Source organism: Colias philodice, chromosome 23 (genome assembly GCF_061535455.1).
Source record: "Colias philodice isolate Cphi_HAF_F1 chromosome 23, ilColPhil1 Martin Lab GWU primary, whole genome shotgun sequence".
NCBI lineage: Eukaryota > Metazoa > Arthropoda > Insecta > Lepidoptera > Pieridae > Colias > Colias philodice.
Window position 1 is genome coordinate 1,496,292 of NC_143108.1, and position 16,718 is coordinate 1,513,009.

At 32.4% G+C, this 16,718-nt stretch overlaps 1 long non-coding RNA gene across 1 annotated transcript; it reads right to left on the reverse strand.

Moving 5' to 3' along the window:
* Nucleotides 1-14,789: 14,789 nt before the first annotated feature.
* LOC149477867 (uncharacterized) lies at nt 14,790-16,440 on the reverse strand. The gene is made up of 3 exons (XR_016317484.1): nt 15,861-16,440; nt 15,673-15,734; nt 14,790-15,598 (listed from the first exon to the last, which is right to left on the reverse strand). It is a non-coding gene; the product is annotated as an uncharacterized LOC149477867 (long non-coding RNA).
* Between the last annotated feature and the right edge of the window lie 278 nt (nt 16,441-16,718).

Genomic DNA, 16,718 nt, shown 5'->3' on the forward strand with positions numbered 1-16,718 from the left:
TTTTTTTTTTTTACACAAACAAAATTGCAATGCCTTTTACTATTAGACAGTAATTGCCTCAAAACGCAATGTTAGTTAAAAATGTAACAACACATTAGATAGATTTTTATATATGTACAACTATGAAATATATATAATCCATCTAGTAATCTACATCCGTGTTGATACCTTAATAAGGGCTAGCACAGTTGCTTATGTGGCATCTTTGTGCGAACCTTCCTTAATTAGAAATTACGATGGGCTTTAACAATATTGAACGTAATTTGTATTAATACTCTATGATGCATGAAAATAAATAATTACGCAGGCTTTTTAGGTCGTAGGGAGTTTTAGATAAATTAATTGAAATAAGCATGTTTGAGAGACGTCATAAGGTTAACTATAGTTATGTATCTGGAGAAAACGTTAAAAATTTAATTACCTATATGAAAATGAAAAACATTAAATCCGCCAAAAAACAATAATTGTCTTACCACAAAAAACTTTAGACAGGGTTTAACTTTAAGCGCGGGTTATCTTTAATCTGGTTTTGTCGTATTTCACATTGACAATTATTATAGTGACAGATCCCTGGTTTAAAGTTAGACTGTGTTTAATTTAAATTCTTTTGTGGTAAGACCATATTATAGTTTAAGTGTCTATATTATAACAACTTTTCTATGCATTTACAATTTATTTCATATATTAACGTATTAGCATAGGTATTATGATATAATACCACAGAAAATAACTTTTCTAGCCGACAGTCTCAGCACAAAATCATTGTTAATGAAAAACTCGAAAATCATTTCACGAAGACGAAGTTTTAACTGTAACTATATAAAAAGGTAAGCAATAACACTTCTATTTTACGAAACTATAAAGAAAATGATTCTCATAATAGTTTACTTGCCCATCCGTGCCCTTTTATTTTTATCAAATATAGCAGGTGATGTTTATAAAACTACGTTCGTGCACAGCCAATTTCTCGCTTCGACAGTTCGATTACTATACGTGTATCGATATTTTATATCGACTAACGTGAAGCTTTGTAGTGTTATAGATTTAAATAAGCATGATAACAAGTTTTTAAGGGAAATTGTAAGACCCTATGCTTTGTTTAATTTTCCTTTTATGTTAAATTGATTGACCGGGTTTTATCTGGTTGAAAACAGAATAAAAATAAAGACTGTATTACTCGGTAACGATGTATCTTTCTCATGGAAAAATAATTTTCAAATTATGTAGAGCAGGTTTTGAGTAAAATCACAGCGAAATAACAGATTTTTTTTGTCTTATAGTTTTACCTTGTACACATAGTGAAAAACATGTATTTATATTAAAATAAATAAAATATGTTTTTGGAGTAAATGTAGTTATAGACTACGAGAAAGTATATGGAAGATTGTTTCGTTGGCAGGCATTCTACCGTGAAAACTCATTGTTATATAAAAACAAGGTTCCTTTATTTAGAAATTAAAGACTTTTTAACGGATTTTAAACGCGATTTATTCATTCTATTATTTTCCCGAAGTCTCCCCGTGACCACGCTCGCTGTAAAGTGTTCGAAACGTCGGGAAAATAATAGAATGAATAAATCGCGTTTAAAATCCGTTAAAAAGTCTTTAATTTCTAAATGTATAATACTCGCGTAAAATCAAACATCAGAAAATACTAAGGTTCTTTTATTTTTATATCATGGACTGTCGTCTATTGTATTTTAGTGAACTTAGCAGATCATTTTTAGCAGATCAAAAAAAAATGTGAGTTCTTATCGCGTGCAGTTGAGTTCTACAGTTCCTGATACTTTTTAGAAATACTCGCGTAAAATGAAACACTAGAAAATTTATTTATGTAGTATTATTTCATCACGCCGTAGCACCATGCCGTAGCATCATGCCGTAGCATCATGCCGTAGCATCACGCCGTAGTATCATGCCGTAGCATCATGCCGTAGCTTCATGCCGTAGCATCATGCCGTAGCATCATGCCGTAGCATCGTGCCGTAGCATTACGCCGTAGCATCACGCCGTAGCATCACGCCGTAGCATCATGACGTAGCATCACGCCGTAGCATCATGCCGTAGCATCACACTGTAGCATCACGCCGTAGCATCACGCCGTAACACATGCCGTAGCATTACGCCGTAGCATCACGCCGTAGCATCACAGCGTAGTATCACGTCGTAGAATCACGTCGTAGCATCACATCGTAGCATCACGTCGTAGCATCACGTCGTAGCATTACGTCTTAGCATCACGTTAAGCCGGGTCCAGGTCGGGTTTTTTCAAATGTCGTTTGTTAAGGTAAAAACGCCAGAACTATTTCTAAAAAGTATCAGGAACTGTAGAACTCAACTGCGCGCGATAAGAACTCACATTTTTTTTTTGATCTGCTAAAAATGATCTGCTACGGGAAGTTGGCAGATCATTTTTTCAAATGTCGTTTTTTAAGGTAAAAACGCCAGAACTATTTCTAAAAAGTATCAGGAACTGTAGAACTCAACTGCACGCGATAAGAACTCACATTTTTTTTTCATCTGCTAAAATGATCTGCTAAGTTCACTAACATGTCTATTGTCAGTGTCAATTTTTCTCAGCGTAGGTGAAGTCAAAGGAAAGATTAGATCCGTATAAACATACATTAGTTCTTCTTACATACAAATATTCTTATTGTGTGACAAATAAAAAATTGTTTATTTTATTTTCATTTTTTTCTTGTAAGACGAAAAATATTATGATTATAGATCTTAATAACGAATATAAGCCATTAGTTTAATTTACACACACATAGTTATACTTACACGCAAACACGCTTTCAAGCTGATGATAGTCCTGAAACATCTCAGTGAAAAAAATTATTTTAATTATCACATTAACACAATCAAAACACAAACACACACAAGCGCACTCACACAAACAAGCTGACGCTACGAAGACAATTCTATGTTTATTTCACACTACAAACTGACAATGTTTATACATTTGTAGCCCTCAAAACACTAAATTACACACATAATAATTAATTAACCGATTTACTTACGTCGCAATAAATCAAACATAAACGATTGCAGACATACGGAGTGACGGATGAAATATTATATCAATTCATACTGGAATAAATTGTGACTCATTGGATCATAAAGTTGCCAAATACTACAGTGGTGTTATCGAAAATTATGTGACAACTGAAAAAATAATGGCCGCTATTTTTATTGGATAGAGCCAAAGCTGTGACTATTTTAAAATTTTATCAACATTTTTCTGAAGAAAGAAAAGTTATGATTCTTCACTGTATAGTTTTATGTTGCGATTAATGTTTTGCTCATTTTAGTTTATGCTAGACAAATTTTTTATTGTGCGCCCGTCAATTATGTGATTTAAGTTTCATTTTGGTAAGAAAAGCCAAGGGAAAAAGTATTATTTATCCATATTTACATTCGCTCTACATAACCTCTGATACTTCGTTAGTTATATTATATTACTAGCTAAAAAACCCGGCTTCGCCCGGGAGTTGATATGAGATGACGTGGTAGAGTCGAAATAAAAAAATAAACTATGACGTAAAAAGTAAAAAAAAATTTTATTGAAAACGTTTTCTCATTATTTACAATACTTGTTTATAAACAACATTTTTCATTTTATTGTCCGGAGTATATATTTAATATGAATATTAACATATCCTTAATAGAATCAAGCTTATCAGATCATAAACAAATCTACCTGGAAATAGGATCCCTAACGCCACCCAAACCCAAGAAGATACAATATAAGGCCCTAGACTATGAAAACTTATTCAAGAGTGCGTCATCAGCTACCTATTGTAATGAAGACAATGACTATTGCTACCTCGAGAATTTTATAATAGAACAAATAAATAGTAACAAAAAAGACAAAACAAAATTTATGAATTTACCACAAAAAGATTGGATCAACCGTGAAATAATAGAATCAATAAATTTACGAAATCACTTATGGCAACAAACAAAATCTCAACCAAATGACTATAACCTACAAGAAAAATTTATCAAGCAGCGTGAAAATACTAAAGAACTTATAAAGATGAAAAAAGAGACCTACTATATCAATTTATTCCAAAAGACCTCAAACCAACCGAAGAAAATGTGGGAATTAATAAATAATTTAGCTTTAAATAAAATAAAAGAAACAAGTGCTCCTCCAAAGCTGTTATCGGGTTCCAATTTAATTACGGATGGCGATTCTATATGTGAGTTATTTAATTCTTATTTTTCCGCAATAGGCACAGAATTAGCAAACAAAATACCTAGCATGTACCACACGAACACTGACACTACACTTTATTATACACAACTTTCATACGAGAACAAACTAAACGAACTAAAACCTTGCACAACACTTGAAGTAATAAAAATAATCGATAACTTAAATTGTAATACTAGTACTGGTCTAGACGGCATAAGCACTAAAGCCATCAAATGCTTAAAAAGCTGTATTGCTGATCGCTTAACGCATTGCATCAATAAATGTTTAACTTTTGGGGTGTTTCCGGACTCTCTAAAAGTGGCTAGGGTCAGTCCAATTTTCAAATCTGGGAGTAGAACTGATCCAAGTAACTATAGGCCGGTGTCAGTTCTGCCCGTTATTTCAAAAATATTTGAAAGAATATTGCACAATCGTCTCAATGAATACTTAATCGACAACAGAATATTAATTGATCAACAATATGGTTTCCGTACAAAATCAAGTACTCTTACAGCTACCGTAGATTTAATAACGAAAATTAAAACTCAAATAGACCAAAAGAATTTCGGATTAGGTATTTTCATCGACCTAAAAAAAGCTTTTGACACCGTCAGCCACGAAAAGCTTCTTCGAAAGTTAAAAAGCCTAGGTGTGACCGGTAACGCCCACAAAATGTTTACATCATTCTTAGAAAATAGAAGACAAGTTGTCAAAATTGATAAGTACACTAGCTCAGTTCAAAACTTATCATATGGCTGTCCTCAAGGGTCAATTTTAAGTCCTTTGCTCTTTTTGATTTACATAAACGACATCGATAAAATTGGACTTACAGGATACTTGTCATTATATGCAGACGACACGTGTCTCTTTTACTTTGATAAATCCTTACATAACATTATATCATTAGCTCAAAAAGATTTAGACTTACTTTCTACATGGCTTAAATTCAATTTACTCACAATCAATATTAAAAAAACTTCATTCATGATATTTGCAGCAAAAAAATAAACCTCTTCCAAATTCTACCCCAATTATTACCATAGATAACGAAATCATACAGCATTCGAACTGTGAAAAATACCTTGGACTCTGGCTAGACGATAAACTCACATGGACAGTACATATAAATCATATCAAAAATAAACTTACATCATTACTAAAATCACTCCATAGAGTAACACATTGTATTCCGAAAAAAGAACGTTTAATGATTTATAACTCCTTAGTTAAGACACATCTAGACTACTTAATTGAGATATGGGGATCAGCTTCCAAAACAAATTTAGATACACTACAAAGATCTCAGAACAAAATTATAAAAACGCTTTTTAATTACCCGTACCTAACTCCCACAAAAACACTCTATTCATCAACAAAATTACTTAAACTCTCACAAATCTACGCATATTCCACATGCATCCTTATAAAAAAAATAACAACAAACGCAACAAAATCAAACTTACAGCTACATAAAAAATCAACAAAGTATAACCTGAGAAGCCAAAATAATTTTCAACCTATCTCGACTCGAACTAACTACGGGAAAAAAACCATACTCTTTGAAGGAGCACAAATGTTTAATAAATTGCCAAACAAGTTAAAAAATTGTAAAAGTCTAAATGTATTTAAAAAATTACTTAAAAATCACATTTACTGTAATTTAGAATAGTACAGTAGAATTTATGCTTATTTTGTATAATTATTGCATGATACCTAACTAAAACTAGAGAACTAAGTTAATTTAATTTAAGATAGCATGTAACTCATTTTAAGTGAACAAATTGTTCTTATGAGTAATAAAGTCTTTAAACCTAAACCTATATATACATAAATTTTTCGGATTTCCTACTCTTGAAGCAAGCTACATATAGCTGACCGTGAGAGAAGCAGGATTCTTTGAGGTTAATGCCACAATATTTTAAAGTTTGTCCTTGCGCTTTGTTAATTGTAAAACTAAAGGTTAATTTTATTGGAAACTACAGTCTTTTAAATTGAAATGGCAATTCCGAAGAGATCAGTGGTATTCTAGGTATAAATACTGTCTGTCCTTTGGTCTTTCCAGAAATAAGTTCAGCTTCAATGATATTATTCGATAGCTGTTTTACGATCATTCTAGTTCCATTACATAATTTTGGGGAGTTGAGATTTCTGAGTAGTATGATTGGAGTTCCAATTTTCAGACGAAGGCAGTGTAATGGCATTCCTGGTACTTGTAAAGAGTTTAGAAATTCAGTGAGGAAGTTGACACTTTCTTCAATAGATACCGTCGTGTCGATCGATTTATATATTTTCTCTTCATCAGGTATTTTCTTCAGAATATTAAAATTGATATCGTCATCAATATTATTTTTAGTGGCCAAAATTGCTCTTTGAAATAACCACTCTGCATTAGTATAGTTCTGAATAATATTTGGATAAATTTTGTCGATTAGTTCGTCTTCAGTAGTGGCTATATTACAGAAATCACTGTTAAGTTCAATGAGGCCGGTCGTTTGGTCAGTAGGATATGTACCTTCGCCGATTTGTAAAAGTATTTTAGCAAATTGTGCTGTTGTTTCATCTCTTGATAATTCAACTCTCATGTTTTTTGTTAATTGCAGTATTTGGACTTGTAGCCAGAGATGTGATTTTTTCAAGCATGCATTGATATCGTCTTCTCATGTTGTCTTGGGAATAACTGGAAGTGTTTGTCGAAAATCTCCTGAGAGTATGAGTAGAGCTCCTCCCATTATTTCAGAGTTTTTTCGCAATTCTTGTAATGTTCTGTCCATGGCTTCTATAAATTTTTTATGGGCCATGGTGCATTCATCCCAGATGAAAATTTTAGCTTGTTTTAGAATTTACCACGTCCAGATTTTCCTGAAATTTTACATACCGGGAATTGTTGTTCGGCTATATTCAATGGTAGTTGTAAGGCAGAATGGGCAGATCGTCCTCCTTCCATAAGTGTGGCTGCAATGCCAGATGATGCTAGTGCCAGTGCGATGAGTTTTTTAGCACGTATTTCCGCCAGTATTAGATTTATGAGAAACGTTTTACCGGTGCCTCCTGGTGCGTCCAAGTAAATAATTCCACCAATATCGTTATTTATCCGGCTCATTATAACGTCGTAAACTTTTTTTTTATTGTCATTGAGAGTTGTGAGCATTGTATTCAAGTAGTTGATTGATGTTGTAACTTTTTTCCTTCATAATTTCGTAGTTTAGCACACTAAAAGCATTTCTTTGTGGTGCTGGCATTCCAAGTTCTACTTAGGCTTGATTATTTATTGCTAAACATTTATCTTCTAAGCGAATGAGTGTTTCATTGAAGATCTCGTCATTGAATTCTATAGTCAGTTCAGGATTAGCTTGTCGGACTTGGTACAATATATCATCACTCATACTCCTTTTGAAAGAGTCCCATAGCTGTTTTGGGTTTGATGGGTTACATGTTGTTAATATTATAGGGAAATTTCACGAAAAAAACCCACAAATAACTTATTTCTATTTCGTTTCAAAATCGAGAGTTAATTAAACACACTATTAAAAATACTCACACGTGATACTTCTAAATAAAGGCTCACAGATAACTTCTCTTATTTTCGTTTTGAAATCGCTCGTTTCGCTGTTCAAATTAAACTAACTCTGGTGAGCGACACCGGGCTCTTATATATTCAGAGAGCTAGGCTCTAGAATATTCGAGAAAATTTGAAAATATTTTCTCTCTCACACCTTCTAGAGTATTCTGGTCACTATCGTCCGCCATAATAAAAGGTTCTATAGCATTTGTACTAAAAGCGCGAAATTTTAAAACCTAAATTTTTTAAGGTTTTGAGAACTAATTTGGATAACTAAAATTATGTCGCTTTAACTCCAAAATATAAGTTAGCTAATGACGTACAAATACACAAAATTTAATAACTTTATTATAGCAACAAATTAAATTTAAGACTTTATTGAAATTTGCTCGCAACGCTTTTGGAAATGCAACCCAAACAATCGTTGTCCTGAATGAAGTTCAAATATTCGATAACAGATGGCGCCACTATGTAGGGTTGGAAAGTTCCTTATATCTTTAGAAACACGCCCTTAGATTAAAACGGGAACTTTCTAGCTTCTGTAGCGGTAGCGTATGTAGTAAAGGCGCGAAATTTAAAAACCTAAATTTTTTAATACTTTGAGAATTAATTTGGATAACTAAAATTGTGTCGCTTTAACTCCAAAATATACGGTCGGTCTATTGGAGTGTAATATAGTCTCCGAAGTTCAAATATTCGATAACAGATGGCGCCACTGCACTTAATTTCCAAGTTGAAGGGTCGGAAAGTCCCTTATATCTTTAAAAACATGCCCTTGAGATTAAAACGGGAACTTTCTTGTTCGAGGGGGGATAAAGGGCTATCACACCACATAAGTCCCTTTATCGTGTCGGGACTCCTTTTTAAGTTTTATCGGCACGCACATTTTATCGACTTAGTTTTATTATATATATAGATGTAAAATTAAATTGTTATATTGACATAATTTTAAAAGAGCAACTATGTAGTTTCTTGGTGGTTCTTCTCCATAGATGCTTTCCGAATCGGTGGTAATTGTTAAAATATGTAATGACGATTCCTAAGTGCTGAGAAGAAATATGATTGATTAAATAAATGTTTGAGTACTTAAACCACCTATTACTACAGAAAATACCTACTATCTATTACCAAGCATTTATTCATAAATCATTATTAGACAACTCACAAATTTATCCTCGAATTTTCACATAAACAAAAGTGAAATAAATTAGAAGATGTAATTAATAACTCAAATAGTTATTTATAATTGTCATCAATTCAGCTAAGTCAGCTAAATACAGATATATAAGCGTTGGTAAATATATATTTTCTTTGAAGATCTCATTAATGAAAAGGGCCTTCATTACGAGGGTACTTGAAAAAGTTGTTTTTGTAAAACCACGATGAGCACACTACTATGATCCTTATGATTGGAGCGTTAAAGTTTAAATTCGCTGGCAGCAAACAATATTTTGTTTTATACGAAAGTATAGCGTTACATCAAAAATGAATGGGGCTAATTAAAATGAAATTGAAAAGAAAATATTTTTATCGCTTTGGGACAGGATGAAATTCTTCGTTTTGTATTGTAATATTGTGGATGTCTGTTTTCATTAGATGATGCCAAGTGACGGAATGATAAGGTCAGATTAAGTAGAAAAAAATTTAGGGGCGATGAGTGTAAATTTCCAATTTCAACGCGAAGTTTTCTTATTCTTTGAAGTGCAAAAAATAATAATTTTCAATGACGGATTATTATTTTACTAGATTTCTGCCTGCGTTTTCAATTAAACCCCATATAGATGCCGTTCCTGTGCGATTTCTGGGATAAAAAGTAGCGTATGGCTTATTCTGGTTCTTCAGCAACCTACATACCAAATTTTATTGTAATCGGTTCAGTAGTTTTTGCGTGTAAGAGTAACAAACATCTATCCATCCATCCTCACAAACTTTCGCATTTATAATATATGATTTACATATTTTCATAAGACAATCGGGTAAATGACATGTTTGTAAATGTTAACACTCACAATTCTGATGAAAAATAGAATACATAATATGTATTTGCAAACATGTAACATAAACTGATGAATAAGATGTAAATGTGTGGGTGGTTCATTCTATTGTTGGGATTACTTTGAACACTAGCGTGTGAGCTCCTCTAAGACCATAATCTAGGAATTCTCAAAATAACTTCCCGTAGTCTACACAAAATTCAGAACTAGCTTTCCGCCCGCGGTTTCGCCCGCTTTGTCTAAAACCTTATCCATACTATAATATTATAAAGCTGAAGAGTTTGTTTGTTTGTTTGAACGCGCTAATCTCGGGAACTACTGGTCCGATTTGAAAAATTCTTTCGGTGCTATCTATTAAAAAAACCGCATCAAAACCTTTTCGTAGTTTTTAAGATTTAAACATACATAGGGATAGAAAAAGCTACTTTGTTTTATACTATGTAGTGATGATAAAAGCCACAAATTGAAATAGACAAGTACCGTAAGTTACATGTATTTTTCAGTCATTTTCATACAATATTCAGTTCAGATATTTCCATACAATATTCAGTGTAATAAAATCTCATTATTTATGCATTTATGGAGGAATCTTGCGTCACTCACACCGCAAGGCTTGTGCCAAAGCTTAAGGGAAAAATAACGTTCGGAAAAGTTACGAGAAAATTTTTAGTATCATGTCTATGTAAAATGTAGGATTTTCTTTATAGTAATTCCATTGTTCTTTTTACATAATATTTTTTTACGTCCTAAGCTACGTAAAAAAATATACGAACTTACATTAGGTTCATCTAGTTGCTAGTCGTCAAAAGCTTGTGTTGTTACATCGAAATTGGTGAAAAATTCGTTGAGAAGCAGAGATTAATTAATTTTATTGTCTTCAATTTTGTACCACACAATGGAAACTATACTCAAAACAATGGCTTTCTATAAATAATTCTCCATCGAAATATTACTGTAGTGACATTCATCTTCCTTTGTATTATAAAAAGAATCTAGATAAATATTTAACATATTGTATCGATATGAATAAGGAAATTTCCACCTAACTACCTTGACAGAAAAACCAACACGTGATTTACATTTTATAACATTAAAATGTCTCTCCCTTTCTCATGAACACCGAAAACTCGTCTCACCCTTAGTGTTAAGCCAAATTATTTTCAATAGCTATGTAATCTCATTTTACGGTACGTCGAATATTTTCACGCAAGGCTTTATTTTTGTTCAGTTTTATGGCGGCTCCACACTCGCGCCGTGAAGCTCTATGAATGTGAATGTAGACAGTTCTAAATAAAAGAAAGAAATCATTTATTTAAACAGACAACAATAACATCTATACTTAATTATAAAGCTGAAAAGTTTGTTTGTTTGAACGCGCTTATCTCAGCAACTACTCTTCCGATTTGAAAAATTCTTTCGGTGTTAGATAGCCCATTTATCGAGGAAGGCTATTGGCTATATATATATCATTACGCTTAGACAAACAAGAGCGGAGCAATGCGGGTGAAACCGCGTGACACAGCTAGTTATAAATAAGTACGAGGTAAGTTATGAACAAACAACAATGAGATGTCTAGCTGACAGCTGTGCTGTGAAAATGTGTTGGAGCTTCCACAAAAGCTGTGCGAAGAAAATTTATGGTGCGAGATGCGTTGCGAAGCTATGAAATGTCTTCTATTACACAAAAAAATGTGCGAGGATGTGTAGCGAGGGATGTGTTTGTAAAGAACCAATCATATCGTTTCATTTAGTTTGAAGTTTGAAGCGTTTAGCGTTTGAAGCGACACTATTGGTTATTTACAGACACATTCCTCGCTACACATGAACACATCCTGGCACATTATTGGCGGAAAAACACCCTTATGCCGTGTGTTCGCGGCGAATTCATGTGTGAATTCATGTGTGAATTCGCGGCACTAATGTAGAGCCACCATTACAGAGGGCTGTCGGATTTTGGTTATGATCATTACAATCGTTGCCTCGGGTTTTATACAATTACAAGTGTTATACGCTTGACGGAAAAAGAACGGTGAAGGGTGAATTTATTGAATATATTCTATAAAAGCGTGATTAGAAGGTAAAGTATCTATATTCTCTGAGCAGAAGGTAGGTTGAGTACTTGTATTTAGGTATCTATAAAAGTGTGATTAGAGGGTAAGATAAAGTTTATTTCTATGTAGTATGTTTTCTTTTTATTGCTTAGTATCCTAATTGTGGACATTTTGGAAAGGTTATTTACAAATTTATATTGTTTATGTAAAGCCAGGTACAAAATATCCTCTACACAAAATAACTATGTTAATTCCCATTCTTAGAAATTGTGAAGCTATATTATTATTTTAAATCTTTGAACACCTAAAATACCTTACTTAAAACCAAATCAGAATCACTATCACTACATAGTATAAAACAAAGTCGCTTTCTCTGTCCCTATGTCCCTATGTATGCTTAAATCTTTAAAGCTACGCAACCGATTTTGATGCGGTTTTTTTAATAGATAGACTGATTCAAGAGGAAGGTTTTAGTATATAATTTATTATGTTTTAGAAAGCTAGTATTATATAACCTAACCTTTTTACGTTATTGGTGTCCGCCATCGCGATTGGATGGAATTTTAAAGTATTATTAGCGAGTCATGGCTTGAATATTGATGGTCCATTCACAAAGTGCAGGTGGTATGTAAATTTGTGTTCTATTTTATATGAAGAATTTTATTTTTGGGTACAATAAAGTATCCAATAACTTCCTCAAAGTTATGGATTGAAAATTAGAAAATTATCATTTAACAAAATGAAATTATAATAATAAACTAAGTCAGTCTATATAGTCAGTCATACTAATATTATAAAGCCGGAAAGTCTGTTTGTTGGATTGGTTGAACGCGCTAATTAATCTCAGGAACTGCGGGGCTGATTGAAAAAAAAAACTCTTTCAGTGTTAGATAGCCCAATAGAAACACAGTGGCCACAGCTTAGTTACAATACAAATTTTAAAATATGAAATTAAGTTCTTGACTCTTTATTATAAAAAATAACAAATCACGATTACAATGATAAAAAATAACAAAGGAAACAAATATACAATACAATAAAATCAACGTAAAAACTGAATCCATTCACATACATCAATAATCTTACAAAATATCACTTAAAATTGAAGAGTCACTAATATTTCAATTACCTACAATGAAAGGTTCCAAGTTTGAGCCCGTAATATATTCATGAAACATCAAACCAACTATTAAACACAAATTCTGTCGTGTTTGAGGGAAAACGCGTGAACTAATGAATAATTACGAACTAAATGCGTTCGCTTCGCTTCGCTTTCGTTGATAAATAAATGGTAGGATATTTAAATTATTTAGTTTAAATAAATTGTAGTATTTAAACAGGTTGTTTTAAAAACAGGTTAATTATCATTAGAGGAGTTACATATTGTAATAATATTTCGTTGTTGGTGAACTGTAATGAATATCAAGTGATTATTGATGATAATTTATTACAGTAACGAAATATGATTACAATATACAACGTTTTTAAATTGAAAACTTCATCATGATCATTTAAATATTTAAATATCAATGCCACTATATAATATATTATTAACATTATCAATTAGACTTTAGACACAGCTTTAGATTGTTAGTAGTGATTAATAAATTAAATAAATATTATAGGACATTATTACACAAATCGACCTAGTCCCACAGTAAGCTCAATTAAGGCTTGTGTTGTGGGTACTAGGCGACGATAAATATAATATTTAATAAATCAAGCTCATCACACAAATATTTGCCCTGACCGGGGATCGAACCCGGGACCGTCGGCACAGTAGGCAGTTACTTTACCACTGCGCCAACCGCGTCGTCAATTAATAGATACAGTGCCTTATTAATAAAACTCCCGAGAGTGCTGCACTCTGCACTACATTATAAACAAAAATATTTCCACAAAAACAGTTTCCCAACGCAAAACAGATTATATTAATCCATATCTGTAATAATACATACCTAAGACTTACTTCATAAATCACTATAATCATATTACAATGTAATACAAATTCAATTTTGTAATGAATAACAAAAACAGCTTCAACACCTCTACGCAGATATTTGTTTCTGGCAATTTTGCAAATTGCCTATAAATAAGATGCCGGGAATTTTTGAATGAGTCTAGAGTAATTTGATGGTAGAGAGTTGTATATTTATAGCGTTGGCGTTTATGGAAATTTATAAAATTGAAAATTGTGTGATGTTTGTATTTTATGCAGCATTTTATACAGAACATGCACCTACATTAAATCTAATAGACAAATATACGAAAATAAATAAGAGCTTTTTGCATTTGCTAAATTACAGATTTTTCAAACAAGTTTGTAGAGCAGAATTTAGTTTAAGACGATACACAAAAAAAAATCCACTGCTTGGCGGGCGGAGTCTAATAGCTCGCTATCGCGAACGCGGGTGTGCGCGAAGTCATTCTTGCAAACTCGCCGCGCTGCCGCTGGCCGACTCGGGACAAACATGTATGGAGTCGTCATACAGTTATAATATTGTTATACATTTATTCAATTGTTGATTTATTGGTTTTATTTTCTTGCTTATAAACAAATAATCTTCTTTCCAACAACTACTTAGACATTATTAATAATTATTATTATTTCGTTATGTTTACTTTATTACAAAATAATACAGGTTATAAATAATCTTTAAAATAACAAAAAATATTGTTACTCTGAAAAAATGAAATGGTACTCAATAACGCGGACTACTGAATTGATTTAGATAGAATTTGATGCTGACGTAGATATTACATCATGCCCAGAAATGAAAGGTACTATTTCTGAAAGAAGTTATAAACCCTAATTCTTCTCAGTCAAAGTCAAGAGTGGAAGATATCACTAATACAGTAAAACTGATGCGAAACTTTGGATGTTAATTTGTATATTTTTTTGTTAGTTGTTACTTAATCACGTCAAGACTACATTACAAATTTTGATAAAATATAGCTAATTGCCTGGATTTACACATAGGATACTTTTTATCCGAACTGAACACTTCTGTGGGATAAAACAGGATTCACGATATAACCTAATTCCACGCGGGCAAAGCCGCGGTCGGAATGATATTTTTTTAAATAAAAAAATTGTTTAAAAAAAAAACACAAAATATATTGACGCATGTATTTATTTTTTGCACTCTATTATAATTGTAATTATTCATTACAAATAATCAAAATAAAATAGCCAGAACAAAGTTAGGCCCTGGTAGGGTAGGTAGGCAGGTACAGCAATGTGAGACGAACACTGGCTTATTTATACCAATAATAATGTATTATAAACATTAAATTAAGTTTACTTTCTAACAACAAAAATACATAATATTAGCTAATGTGAAAGCGAATCAACCAATCATCCCACAAAAATGAAATGTGCACACAAATATTCATCCAAATCGGTTCATGTCATTAGGAGGAGTGACTGCAGCGCCATCTTCCGGGCCCAATTGTGTTTCCAGATCACCCAGGAACTCAATTTAATATACTTACACAAAATTTTTCGAAATGAAAACTCACATTACTATGTAAATATGAATATAAATCTGTTTTATTACTAAGCAATTTCCCGCACAGGTGTAGTAAGTATAAATGAAATAAATATCAACATCAAATTCTTTATACAACATACTTATCTACCACCTTCTAAGAAATGTAATTCTTGAAATTATTTCGTATTTTTTTTAAATATAATACTACTCCAATGAGCTCCTGTTCCATATTATGTCCGCCATACTTCCACTAAGTTCACCATGATTTTTTATTTCTTTGCACTTTGTTGCTTTTTGCTAAAAATGGAATCATGCGATAAAACCAGTAGAACGTTGATAACATACATTTTTGACTGAATAAAGGTACTTACGAAGGAGTGGGTTCACATTGTGAACAATCAGTGGGTTTATTTTCCTTCTGGATTCCGGATTTCTGAAAAGATTATCTATGCTATAAATGAAAAAATCTTACACATTCGTTATGTACTTAAAACAGGGGTACATATCAAACATCGTCTATAATACAATTATCATCAAATTTAAAATAAAACCAACTTACTTCATTAATTTGTTCCAATTGTAAGCATTCTTTTTCCTCCAACCTTTATGTTTCTTCTTCTTATTTTCTTTATTGTCCCCATTTGTCTCATTTTGTCTTATCGTGTTGTCACCCTTTTTTACGATTGCGCGAGCGACACAAGTTCCCCGTGTGACGGCCGTAGCGGGAATGACTCGTGCAGCGATCGGGGTAGGAAGGTACAGGGCGGCTCTCGCTATATTGGCTGGTCGCGCGCTAATTTCAAGTATTTCTTGTTTATTTCAAAACCATCGCATATTTCAAAATTCTAAATCGGTAGACGTATAAGTTGTATATTTTATAGTTAATATCCAAAAAGTCGTAACTTTACGTTTGTTATTTTGAAGATGCCAGAGATTATAAAAAAATAACAATGAGAACTTTGTATTTTTTTTCTATCGAGAAAATATCATGGAATCATGTTTCTAAAACGGTAGACGTATTGTGTTACTATTGAACTTTCTTGTCAAGAATTTTCATCACGACAACTTTAATAATATAAAAATTACGAAGGTTTAAAAAGGGCCGTAAATGTTAGAAAAATTAATTCATCACCTTAATGGGTTCATAATTTTTGAATAGGACTGCCGAAAGAAGTGAAAACTTTCATAAAAATTATGTTAGTGTCACAAACCCAAAAGATGTAAATCTTATGGGTTTGGGTTAATCGTATAAATCATATCGAATAATCGTATAAGTGCAGAACGCGGCTAAAGAAATCTTTGTTCGAATTAATACTTACAGTCAATAATAATGATACCATTAGTAACATGAAATTTATAGGATTAAGTTTCTCCTACACATTTAAGCAAGACAACTAAATGAAATAAAAATATAGAT